The sequence below is a fragment of the Syngnathoides biaculeatus genome, chromosome 3 (genome assembly GCF_019802595.1).
Source record: "Syngnathoides biaculeatus isolate LvHL_M chromosome 3, ASM1980259v1, whole genome shotgun sequence".
In the NCBI taxonomy this organism is placed as follows: domain Eukaryota; kingdom Metazoa; phylum Chordata; class Actinopteri; order Syngnathiformes; family Syngnathidae; genus Syngnathoides; species Syngnathoides biaculeatus.
The window spans coordinates 7153154-7167086 of record NC_084642.1 but is presented as its reverse complement, the minus strand read 5'-3'; the positions used below and the strand labels follow the sequence as shown (position 1 = coordinate 7167086).

The window sequence follows — 13933 nt, the reverse complement described above, 5'->3', positions numbered from 1 at the left end:
GACCTAGGAAGCAGAGAACTGCAGACCATTTTATATGCAGACCCTCCCTGCTTCAGAGAGAACTTCCTGGAATAAAAATGAGACAGCGAATGAACAATCTGGGCTGAAAGTGAACAGTAAAATGGTTTTGTCAGATTTCTGAAGAAATAAAAACAATATGTTTTGCTGTAAAATAATGTTTAAAAAAAATAAATAAATAAAAAGTTGCTCCAGCATGCCTACACACTGTAAATTTTAAACAATGGTCTTTATGAGAAGTGGGAAGAATGGGATTAATTTGCGGACTGTGAATGTAGTAAAACTGCTGCTGGCATTGCCAAATGTATTGGGATTCATTAGTCTGTGAACAAAGCAAAAAAAAAAAAAAAGACGCACACAGTAAAATACATATTAGCAGTTATCACTTCATCTGGAATCCCTGTACTGTATTCACAAAAAGAATAGCTTACATCTTTTGTAAAGACAATTGGGACTTGCGAAAGAAGAGCACAATTTTACTGAACATTGAATACAATGATTCAGTAAGAAATAACGTTTTAACATGACAAATGCTTGGCTTCTCTGGATCAGGCTAGGCTACAGAGGAATGTGTTTCTATTGTTCTCTTTCCCTTTTTATTAGTCTTTCTTGGCAACTCTGCCTTTAAAACCCAGAACCCAAGTCGTGTTTTCAAGGGCACCGGGCCTTATTGTGTTTTGAAGTAGTGAGTAGTGAGTTGAGGGTTATCTGTTTCCTCAAACAAAAGACTCGCTTGTTTACGATATGGCCTTTCTGTTTTGAGTGATTTTGGAGATCCAGTCAAGTGCTTTAATCTTTGAAAACAAGAACACACAGTGATAAATGCTATCTCTGTGTTTTGCACTTGCAGTGAAAGCAGTGCAAAATGGCCTGCTTTGTTGTGATTATTTTTGTGATCAATAATGCAAACAATAATCATTCATATGCAGCAAATTTAGCCTTTGTAACTGTTTTTTTTTTAGTCCAAACAATTGTGACTGCTAGCAGCTGTCAAACTGCCCAAAAAGTTGATATGCATTTCAAAACACAGAAACGAAAAATGAAAAAAAAATGCGTTATGCAAGTTTAAACCAGCATGCTCCATAATCTCTCCGGTAAAACCTTAACCTGTTGTATAATTACTTCTGACCACATGTGACATGTTTTTGTGGAACCCATGTATGCATGAGTGCCAGAATAAAGACAAGAATGTGGGGAGCAGAGCAGCACACAAAACCGCTGTTGTTTTCTGCAGCCGTTGACGTTTTACATTTGCAAAACATCATGCAGGGATGCAATATTTCCAATTTAGACAAATTCTTTGAGGCTGTGTTCAGAATCATTACCAACCATATCATGAGTTTTCCTTTATGGAGTGCTGTTCAATGTGTAATTAGGATACGGTGTTGTGAAGAAAAAAAAAATGTATTGGGCCCCTTCTCAAGCGCTTATATTTTTGCAGTTTCCCCAATTAAAGGTCAAGTGTCATCACTATAAACATTCTAAAATAGATATTGAAATGAAAAATACATATAACATTATTCACTTCAATGTCTATTTGAAAAAATAAATATGAGTGGAGTGAAGAGCGTGTCAACCATGCTCAAAGTTGCGGAAGTGTTTTTCGACATCCTAGTGGTCGCCATATTGGCTGCATTGACTGTCCGTCACGTCACCCCAGACATTTGCCATTGAAAACACGCTGTGGCCCCTACTATGGAACACACCCCTTCAGACACAGAAGGTCATTTCGAAGAAGAGAACATCTCACAATCAAATGAAGTGTCCGGGGCAATATTACCCTGTTTTGAGCCATATTTAGATATGCGGATCACGGCCAAACCACGTCCCCGCCCGATCCACCTCCGAGCGGCGGTGATAAAAACAACACCGCCCGCGAGCAATGACGACACCGCGGCCAAACCGCCTCCCCGTCTGATCCACTTCCGCAATGCAGATGAGCCACCGCGCCCCGGCGCCACAACGAGCCACCCCGGTCGACAAGTTGACGAGTGTGCGTATTGACAGGAAGTGGCGAGATTGGAGCTATGGTGCTACCGACACAACCTGGACGTGAACGCATTGAAGACTGTAGAGATGATTGTGGACTTCAGGAGGCATTCTTCGCCACAGCTATCCCTTACACTATCCAGCTACCTCGTGTCAACTGCGGAGAACTTCAAATTCCTGGAAACTACAGTCTCTCAGGACCTGAAATGGGGGACTAACATCAACTCCATCCTCAAAAAAAAAACAAAAAACAGCAGAGGATGTACTTCCTGCGGCTTCTGAGGAAGCACGGCCTGCCACGGGACCTGTCAGAGTTCTACACAGTGGTCATCAAATCAGTACTGTGAACCTCCATCACAGTCTGGTTTAGTATATATGGTCTATATATAATGCCGAGCCATAAATTTGTGGGGCTTCGCTGTAGTCCACTGTATAATATTCCCTGTATGGTATCTTGGTTAGGGAGTAGGAAATTATTGAATGGCTCCGAACACAGCCTGAAATATAAATGAAAGGCAAAAATGTTGTTTTATTAACACATGAGGTAAGAAAATACCACTCAGATAGCGGTTACATGTCTTTTATTTTGGGGCAATGGGCGCAATCTATCTTTCTCAAATAGGAGAAAATCATGATCCTACCTGCAGCTAAAGCAGTTAAAGGTGGCCCGGCCTCTCCGCCGCTGGTTTGGCTCATGCTTAATGGCTTCGGCTGGATGGTGGAAGAAATCTGCAGGTCTCTGGGTAGGAGGTCATACACTAATTCTGGGGGATACAAAAGGGGTAAGATTGGATTTAACAGAAAAACAAACAAAAAACTCAATAACCAACAACAGTGTTCTCCAACTTAATAAATTCTCCAGGATAAATGGTCCCATCCGTAGGTAAGATGAATTGATTGACTATTTGTCTTCAGTAGTGTGTGTGGCAGTTTTGTTTGTCTGTGTGGCTCAATAACGAAAGTTAGTACACTGTTAGCATGAGCCATTACTTGTGGCATTGGAATACGCTATTAAAAAGTGTTTTACGTGATGTTTATTCTTCAAAGTTATGCTTATCGCTCGCTATTTAAGCTACGTCCACAGTACAGGCATAATACAGGAAGTGGTATGTTGACTAAATGTTGCTGACTTTACTGTGTTTTGATACCGTTAAGTGTAATCAACTCATTATTGTTATTTATCCCATGTTTGGGTTCACTTAGCACTACTTTATTTGGTCACTCTCTCACTCAGTGTTAAAGGTCCCATGCCGTCAAAACCCAATGTGAGCACCCGGAACTTTTTGATAACTGCTGCGAGCAATACTGGGACCGTACCAAAAAGGGGCAGGCTCGTCTGTGAGAAAGTTGGTGGATCAGACAAATACTCAATTTTTCCAGCTCTCAGTTGTAATTTACTATGAGCTAACAATATTAACCACGCAGGATACACACTCACGTACTCTCACTCTCCTCTCATACATACGCATGCACACAAACACACACAAATTCAATGGGATCTACAAAAAATATAGATGTCAAAATATAGCCTAGTACCAAAGAGAGCAAAGCTGTTTTCCAGATACAAATGAAGGAAAGCTCATTTACATATGAAATAATAATGAGCTACACTGTGCAGTGTTCTGATTTGATTTTTTAGGCCAACTTAACTTGGAAAAAGGGAATCCTGGGGAATTACAACAGAAATTATCTTGCAAACCGAAAAAAATGTACATAAATGATGTACAAATAAATGAATGAGCTTGTTATGTTATGTTAATGAGTGTGGCATGGGATCTTTTTCAAGCCCCAATTAATATTTCCTTTATTATAGTCCTTTGTGCTTATATTTAAACAGAAAATTGTTCTTATCTCCCTTTTGTGGATTCAAAACAACTTTCATGCTTGTTTTATTAAACTATTTTGTCAAAAAGACATATTTCAGGTAGTAGTTTGGTTTTTTAAAATGAAAATTGAATTTTGTTTTGAATATTACCGTATTATCGCACAAGTTTTGACCAACCTCAATAAATGAAGTTTTAACACATTGAAGTGGGGAAAAAACTGAATTGCAGCGCTGATCCAAATTATTATTGTTTGGCCTTGGCGCGAGTCTGAGCTCGAGTGCGTGTTTTCAGTTCTGGTTATCATAAGCCAACCTTTCTGAAACAATAAGTCATAGAGCTAAGATAATATTGTCCATAGGGATGTCCACTTGAGCCCAGTGAGGCGATCAAACTCGTATCAAAATGTCAAAACAACCGAGGTCCATGAACAAAAACAGGATCTTATTACAACAGGCAGCGGGGCTGCACATTTCTCATTTACACATATCTCTGCACGCTTCATGCCTCGGGTCAACACATTTACCCGTATTCCGATTCATCTTCCGAATGTTATGTTATGTTATGAACCTGGAGCAGCCATTAAAGTCGTCCGATTATCTTCCCTTCCAACCGCTCGCTTTAATTACTTGCAGCTGCACCCTGGGGTTGAGAGTAAATATTTGAAACTTAACCCTCTTATTGTTACCTCTTACCTAGTCCAAAAGTAAAACCCGGGACGCACTGAAAACAGGCTTTGCTCCATCATTCCCAAAGCTCTCTAGTCTCTTGCAGCTCAGACCAGATAAGCAGGGAATGCTGATTCCCAGAAAGGGGGCTTAATCCAGAACTTCATACAGTATACTCGGGGATCGGCTGCGATGCCCGTTCCCCCAAGTTCTCATACCTGCCAGGCTGCCGCCTCCTATACAAAAACATTCTCCCTGAGCCTATTTCCGCATAAAGCTCCAGTCTTCTTGGGGCTCACTCGCAGACAGCACATGCAGAAACATGTGCTCCAAGTGGGCAGCCCCTTTCCTGTAAACACATTGCGAACCGCAAAGGCAGAAAATATGTACACTTCACTTCGCTCACATCACTGGCTGGACTGTTCCAAAGTGTTTCCACAGCCCCTAGATGTTTTTGAAAGAGCAAAAAGTGCTGAATATTTGTTTCCTTGTAAGCGGACAAGAGTGCAATTCTTCATCCGCACGTGACAAAACACTCACCCTTTCACGTCAACTGCAGTGTGCAAACAACAACAAACCACACCACTTCAAGTTTGGATTTTAGCTTTGTCGTAGTGATGTTATGCAATCTTTCAACTAAATGAAGACAGCTACTTTCTTGTGTCTGTCTGCAGGTATCATCATAAAGTATTATACTCAATTAACAGATCATAAGAATACTGCTCAGGTGGGCAAAATCATCTTTACGCGTTCTCTTCACTACCTCAGTTTGTGTTACACGTCGGTGACTGTCGCTTTAACACATAAGGCAAATATTGCTCGTCATTATTTCATCATCGTGCCGTGTCTCATGCTGTGTTATGGTAAGTGTGACAAGCTGAAATTTTTTTTTGAATACACTCACCATGTGACTGGCAGGACACACTCCCACAATCCCATTCATTACGTTCACATTCCTGCTGCTTGCACTTACTAGCCCCGACACCAAGGGCGTGGTAGGTTTTTTTGGGGGGGATGATTAAAACCCCTCCTCCCACTCCATCTACCTTTTGCTCACTTCCAGGACTTGTTTACTATGATTATGGCACCATACTTTTACTCAAACTTGCCCAACAGGTTAGTATGAACCGCATGCAGAATTCTGTCAAGCAGAAAGAGACCGATAGACTGAACCATATGGGCATTTTTTTTTTTTAACTTAGCAAGATTCATCTATGGGATTTTGCCTATTTTGTTCAGTGATTAGACACACAAACTTAAGATCACTGTGTCAATATATTGGGGCTGGTGGTGGCCTACGGCAAAGCACCCAACAACCCTGAAATGTTTACAGCCAAGCCTGCATGATGGCTGCCAGGGGCTCTATAGCAACACAGATCAACAGACAAGTTGAATTCATTCCTCTGAGGAAACCCAATTGAAATATGTAGTTCAAGTGAACAAACAAAAAGAATCAAATTTGTAAAATCCCCACTCACATTCTTTTAACCACAATACTGACACACTTCTCATCGATTTGTGTATTATTTCAGGGATTTCCTGTGTTTCCATATAACCATGTTACGCAATCATTATTATTGTACTTTAGTTGAATATTCTTGTAGTTCTCTTGGAGTTACACACCAGGATGTCCAATGTCTTGCATTGTTTCGAAAACCAACCTTTAGAGCTGCTTTTCTACGTCCACAAGGCAAGAGTTGATAAAGGTGCAGATCAGAAAGTCACTTTGTATGCCCTACTTTGCATATGATTTGGTTGTCTAAATTTTGTCCGAATTTTCAAACATGCCCTCAGTTTTCATACCAACAAACGTGCGAGTTAGCCATTCATTGCCTAAAATCCATGCTTGTTCATCTGAAGCATTTCCCAAGTTGTACAGTATACAGTAATCCCTCTGTATTTCGCGGATCACCTATCGCGTATTCAGTGCATCGCGGATTTCTGACCCCCGCCTTCCCCAAAAAAAGCAGTTCTGTAGCGGGAAGCCACATTGACAGCATATAATGCGGCATTCCCTAGCAAGACGACAAGGAGAAAAATTAAATAACTTTACCCCGACTTCGCAGTTTCTCCACTTTTCACAGGTGGTTCTGGTACCAATTAACCGCAAAAAAATGACGGATTACTGGATAACGGGTTCAGTTGATGGCAAGGCTTAATTCACAGTGCAAGATTTTATGAACAACTAAAGGCAAATAACCCTCCCGGGCTGCTTTGTGACGGTCAGGCATCATCAACATAAAACATTGTCAAATTTTATACCTTCAAAATAAACGGTTTACCACAGTCAATTAGCACACAACAGAGTGAAACTGCTAAATAAGACAACATTGGGGTCACACACACACACAAAAAAAAAAAAAGGTGGCAGTGCAGCTGTAGAGTGTTGGCCTCACAGTTCTACGGTCTGGGGTTCAAATCCCGGCCCTGCCTGTGTGAAGTTTGCATGTTCTCCCCGTGCCTGCGTGGCTTTTCTCCGGGGACTCCAGTTTCCTCCCACATCATATACTCTAAAATTGCCCCTAAGTGTGATTGTGAGTGCGACTGTTGTCTGCCTCCATGTGCCCTGTGATTGGTTGGCCACCAGTTCAGGGTGTACCCCGCTCCAGCTGGGGTGGGTTCCAGCACTCCCTGCGACCCTCATGAGGACAAGCAGCTTGGAAAATGAACGAATGCATACATTTCATTATTGATTCATTGTTTTGTGATTACTACACCAGTCTGCACTACTCAGGAAAGGTTGCATGACACATGATGAATTCAACTGTAAAATGACTGCTAAAATAAAACTCTTGGAAATGTGATGATGGATGTATATGCTACACTATACCTGGGCTTTTTATACTTGAAGTCTGGTATTGAAATTATTATGAGGGGTATTCAAACTATTTAAAGAGGACAACGCACACACACACACACACACACACACACACACACACACACACACACACACAAACTCTCTCTCATGCAGGATCACCAGACAATGGCAACCCTCCCTCCCTCCCTCCCTCCCTCCCTCCCTCCCTCCCTCCCTCCCTCACTCACTCACTCACTCACTCACTCACTCACTCACTCACTCACTCACTCACACCTCTAGAATAGGTGGGATGACTACACAGTAGAAGAAAGTCCCATCAGAAAATGTCAAAGAAGCACCTACAGAACTGATCAAAAGGGGAGTCTGGTGCCAAACCAGCTTTTTCTGTATGATTCACAGGAAAGTGATGCTGAAGCAACAGGAAAAGCCTTGAGCAACAAAAAGCACACATTCACCACCAGTCTGACATCATCAACCAACAATGTAAACTGCTTAATTGAGTCAACATTGAGGAGGCAGTGTTGTGAAATTTTGGGCAAAAGATCTGTCCAGCTAGCAAGCAATAACCTGTTTCACATTTAAATGGCTTACTGCTAATTGCTTTCAGCAAATAGCCATACATAACGAATGAATAATCAAGCTTGCTGTGTATATATGAAAATTATAGGAAGGAAACAGGAAGTCAAACTGAGTCAAACTTGTTCCTTAGATGGTAGCAGTAAAAAGCTAAAGCTTAGAATATTTGACCAACGGCTATTAGTGCACACAATAATTTGACACGCTGTACTCTTTCCAAATTGATTTTATTTTTAATAACACATTCGGATTTAAAAAGAAATCTTGGCACAGCGAATGAATGCTTTAAAACATGTGAACAGATTCAAAAAATCAATTTGTTTCGATCAGTTAACAACAACAACAACAAAAAAGTCGAAACAAACAATAAAATAGCTGGTAAACTAAGTGGAAATGTACTCACAGTAGGACGATCATATTCCATCCTAAGGCACTCATTAAGTCACAGATACTTAAAAAAAACCCACCTGGAATAATATGTAGTACATGCATGTTCAAATAAATATAGGATGGTTTTCTGATTAAAAAACAAACTTCTGCAGCACCTCCTCTATGTCTCATGAGAAAACTGTCACAGTCCTAATGTGGTCCACCTGAAAATGATTGACACCAGTATATGAAATACTCACCTGCAGATATATATATATAAATAAAATACTTGTGACCATTTTGTTTTTACACTGACTCCAAGCCAAAATATCCAACAATTGAAGTTTGTTGATCCAAAACAAGAGTCATTTCTACAATCCGTATAAAAATAAACCACTGGCATCACCTGTCACTTTTCTTATTTCGTGGCAGTTCATTTCAAATTCCACTATGACCTTTTTGTCTAAAAACCTCATGTTCTCTCTGTACTTGGTATCCTTATCGTTTTCTTCAAAAGTCAAATGGGCATTATTCATTATTTTTTGGCATTACCATAACTCCAAGTTGGCATGCGTGAACGGCTTCAGGATTATTGCTGGTCAAAAAGTTTAAAAGGGTGCAGTGTGCAAATTAGCGAAGAAAATGCATTGCGTTATTTGTTGGTTCCCCGCCCCGGTGGCACAATTGGAATTTGCTTTGTAACTGAAGCTGTCGCAGCCGCCTTGCGTGATCCACCCCAGATTGCTCTGCACTTTTTCATGTCCTCCCGCAAAGTTGCTTTTTTTTTTTTTATACCACATGCACGGTGAAGGTATTTTTCATTGGATTTTTTTTTTTTGTTTGTTTGTTTGATAAATTGAACTACAATGCTTTTAGAGACGTGACCTACACTGTGGTGACATGCTCTTGATCTTGGCAAGAGCGAATAATCCGGGTTAATGATTCAAATATTTGCACTGAAATATGAATCACGAGTCTGAGCTCCCAATTAACATATATCCTATGAGCCCTCGGGCTAGCAGCTGCTAAGTACACAAGGCCAGTTCGTGGACTCGTGAAAAGCAAAGAGGGTGCTTGAAAACACCGCAGACTTTGATGAAATGTTGTGATAAAATCTATAAGAAATTAGCAGACACTGAGAGAACAGAAAATCTAAGTCAATCTCAACCAAGTTTGGTCTTGCCACGGAAGGAACGGACCCATGACGATGTATTAACTCATCAAATCATAAAAAAAAAAAAAAATGTAGGTCAACTTTTGTGTGGTCTGAATCATTTAAATTCAATAAGAACATATCTCCCAGTTTCTCATCAGAACCTGCACAGGAACTCCATATGATTATATCTGAAATACAGTATATCATCCTAATCTGCTTCGGTTCTTAGTTTGCTTGAATACTATTTTAGTTCCATCTAATATATTGTAGAATTTGCAATGTATTTTCTATATATCATTTTAAGTATAGTTTTATGAAAATATAGTGGAACCTTGAGATACAAGTGACCTGACACACATTTTTTGAGATACGAGCCGTACTTTGGCTCAGTTTTCCATCAACTTGCGAGCACAAACTTAAGATACGTGAACTGTATAATCGCAGTACGCTCAAGTCGAATGGCGTACAATCAGCAGCAGTTTGGCAAATAGTTGAGATTTTGTCAAAAAAGATGTTTCAAGCCATTTAATGCCACTATCAGTTAGGTTTACTCTCAAACTGAATAGAACGCAAAGATAATTACACGGTGAATTTAAAACTACATTGCCTTAATAACAGCATAATCCTTCCAGAAAATGCCAATGACATGCTGAGGGTTAGCGTCAATAGTTATGGTTTTACAATGTATATTCGAACACAAATGGTGGAATAACATAAAAACAGACAATATAACAATATGTAGGCATATGTTCTTGATCATCTCAGAATAATGACTAATTACTACCATAGAACTTCACTGAGACAGTTTGTCTATTTTGCATGTAAAAAGTGGGCCAGTGCAGAAATCCACTCCTACTCTTACTCATTTCAGGACAGTGTCAAAATTATTTTGATGATGGGTATCGCCTTACAAGTTAGCAAAAATACCTAACAACGCTCCACTTTCAATTACTACAGTTTTTACTGCTACGCTCACAGGTTTGTTGCATCACACCTTGCTGCCAGTATACACACACTCACACGCACATACACAAACACAGAAAAAAAACTAGGCTGAAGGGTGTCTGCCTCACAGTTCCAAGGACTGGGGTTCAAATCCCAGCCTCGCCTGTCTGGGGTTTGCATGTTCTCCCCATGCCTGCATGGCTTTTCTCCAGGTTTTCTTCATGCCAAAAACATGCATTAATTGTAGAGTCTAAATTGTCCGCAAGTGAGATTGTGAGAGTGACTGTTGTGTGTCTCTATGTGCCCTGCAATTGGCTAGCAACCAGTTCAGGGTGTACACTGACTCCTGCCCGATGACTGCTGGGATCGGCTCCAGCACTCCCGCGACCCTCGTAAGGATAAGCGGCTCAGATGATGCATGGAAGTTTATATTACAATTTCAAATTTGATTGATGGAAGTTAAAAATAAGGGTATTGATTGAAATATGGCAACCATCTATACAACTGACAAGTATCCAAAATTTTTCCACATAACTTGGCATACAATGAAATAAGGGCTTAAATTCCCAAGAGGCATCATAAATCAACATCAATTTGTAAAAGTGGTGTTCGACTAAAAGAATAAGCTCAAGGGCCGATATTCACTGTTCACAAGATTGAGATTTTGAAAAGCTATGACTATTCCAAGCCAGGGTTACACAACTGGTTATACAAAAAGCGGACTCTCATAGACGAACAAACATTATTTTTATCTCATTCCAAATGGTTTCCTTTTAAAGAAACTACTGCAAAGCAAGTGGTTTTCTTCCAAGCTTTTAATGACCCAAATTTGCGTAGAAATAAAGTCGAGGGGAATAAAAACGATTAACTTGTCTGTCCTCTGGCTCAGCATTTCATCAGATAATTATCTATTTTTCCTGTGTTTTAATAATGAGTATTTGTTAAGGCTGGACAATATCCCTCCGAAATCAGATTTACAATTTTAATCGTTTTTTTCCCTCCTGGCATCAATTAAAAAAAAAAAAAAAAACACTATTAAAAACTTGGAATACATGGGCTTTGAAACACAGTCTTTAATACATTTCAATAAAATATTTTAATATTTTACAATTTAACCAATATATTAATAAAAATATTCCCTTTGGTATTAATATGCAACAACATCATGAACATAAAATGGATAAAAGGTGCTGTTTCTATACAGAAATAACCCAAAAATAACATCGTAAACTGAGTACAGTAATCCCTCGTTTTTCACGGTTAATGGAAACCAGAACGACCCGCAAAATGTGAAAAACCATGAAGTAAGACTCCCCCCTACTCCTTCCCACAATGTCACCACTACACTGAAAAACTTCTCAGTTTTTGGGATATAGAGGTATTTCTAGCCCGCGGTTTATTATTCTGCCATGGGAATAATGGGCAAACTTCCAGATGCTCTTATTGTGAAGTCCCACCACCTGAGGTAGTCAGGTAAAAAGTGATGTGCTATCACCTGATGACTGAACCAGAAAACAGAGCCCCCGGTTAAGTGTTTAACTTCTTTTGGGTAACCTGCTGTATGGGGCAGATTGTATATTGTTTATCACAATATTTGCTACAATCAATCTTACTGTATTTTATTGTGTATAATGCATCCTGAAGTATAATGTGCACCCCCATTTTTTGTATTAAATACTTGTGCATAGTGCATCTTATCCACTACATAGTACATCCTTGGCCAAGTCTTCAATAGAAGCATCTGACTCATCTCCAATCTAAAAAAAAAAACGAGCTACCTTTGGTGCATCACTGTTGAACTCATCATTAAGGACTTGGTCCAGTTCTGGTGCCTCCTGCATTGCATCATGAACAGCAATCCCATCTTCGTCACACACCATGTCATCCTCTGTGCAATTCATGGCGTTTTTGAGGCAACACTTTTTGAATCCAAAGAGTCTTGGTTCCCTTTATTCCTCATTATTGTCAGTGCTTTGAGGCAAAGCTCCACAGTGCTAATACCGCAGCCTCTTGCCCTTCGTTCGGCTACAATCTGTAACAGCTCTTCCTCCATTCCTTGGAACTGCGCAACTCTCCCACCTCCATGTGCTTTTTGACAGATTATTTTCTCCTTCGTCTTCCTCAACAAATCTCACATTCGATTCAGCCAATTTGAACTGCCACGCGGCTTCGCTGTTTCCCACTTCTTCAGCAGCAGTGATGACTCTTCTTTAATAGCAACAAATATGCTAATGATCGTAAGATGGCAAACTCACGCGAGCGGCTCAGGAATCTCAGGTTGGCGGCGCACATTACTGTTATATTGTACATGTAAATGTGTAACAGACATTGAATATCCATCCATCCATCCTTTTTCTGGGCCACTTATCCTCACAAGGGACGCGGAAGTGCTGGAGCCAAACCTAGCTGTCATCGGGCAGCTGGTTGCCAGCCACTTGAAGAGGTCACAGAGACAGACAACAGTCACATACACAGTCACACTGAAGGGCAATTTAGAGTCTCTAATGAATGCGTGTTTTTGGGATGTGGAAGGAAACCGGAGTGCCCGGAGAAAACCCATGTAGGCACGGGGAGAGCATGCAAACTCTACACAGGCGGCCCAGGATTTGAACCCTGCACCTCAGAACTCCGAGGCCAAAAGTCTAATCAGATGCACCACTGTGCCACCCTTGAATATCATATTGAAATGTAAATGTAGAACTTTTTCATCACCCTATATAACTGTATATGACTATATAATGTGATTTTGTTTTATTTTTAATTTCTACCTAAATATAATGTGCTGTATTGAATTTTAAAAAATATTTTGGGAAAAAAATGTCCATTATACATGACCAATTATGGTAGGTTTATTCAACATACTGTATAAACAGTCATTCATAATAAAGGTAAATTTAAAAAAATAATGTCTTCAGTCAGCACAGTTTAAATTTACATATACATTTACATATAAAAAGTGCTTCTACTTTTGAAAAATTCACATTACGAAATGACTTCCAGAACGAATTAATTTAATAATTAGTGGTACAACTGTAGATTGCAACTGTTCTTGAAGTTACTGTACTGCAAAAATGTGTTTTAGTAATAAAACCATGGCTGCAAATATCTATTCCATATGACAATAAGAATCATGCCGGTTCATGCATATGATTTACATTTGCGGGCCACGAAAAATGATTTGGAGGGCTGAATTTGGCCCCTGGGCCTTGAGTTTGACACCTGTGCTCTAAGGGGTAAAATTGTTTGGAAAAAAAAGGAAAACAAAAAATAAAAACAATGAATCACTTCGATCGATTAATCACCCAGCACTTGTCTAACATGACAGTCTTGTTAAATTCAATCAATGTTTATCGTTTTCTTTGACAGTTTGTGACTCAAAACTTGTCAGGTTCTGAAAGATTTGTTGACATTGTTTTTACTGGATTTCTTGATCATATCAAGAAAGCATGAGTTGAACCTTTCTCGCAGTCTTCACAGCACAACAGCACCTCTCAGCGAGGGTTTATATCAAGATGGGAACATTAGGTCGAACTGCCTCCTCACACCTGAACTGCAGGCTCGCATCTGCCAA

At 39.9% G+C, this 13933-nt stretch overlaps 1 protein-coding gene across 1 annotated transcript in view; it reads right to left on the bottom strand.

Annotated features, from left to right (window-relative positions):
- Positions 1-4: 4 nt before the first annotated feature.
- The window catches only part of LOC133497795 (polycystin-1-like protein 2), a 57592-nt gene continuing 43663 nt past the window's right edge, over positions 5-13933 (bottom strand). Inside the window, exons 42-43 of the transcript XR_009794107.1 lie at positions 2649-2771; positions 5-66 (exon numbers count right to left, since the gene is read on the bottom strand). The gene's annotated coding sequence lies outside the window, so the exon portion shown is untranslated. The remainder of the gene's footprint in view (positions 67-2648; positions 2772-13933) is intronic.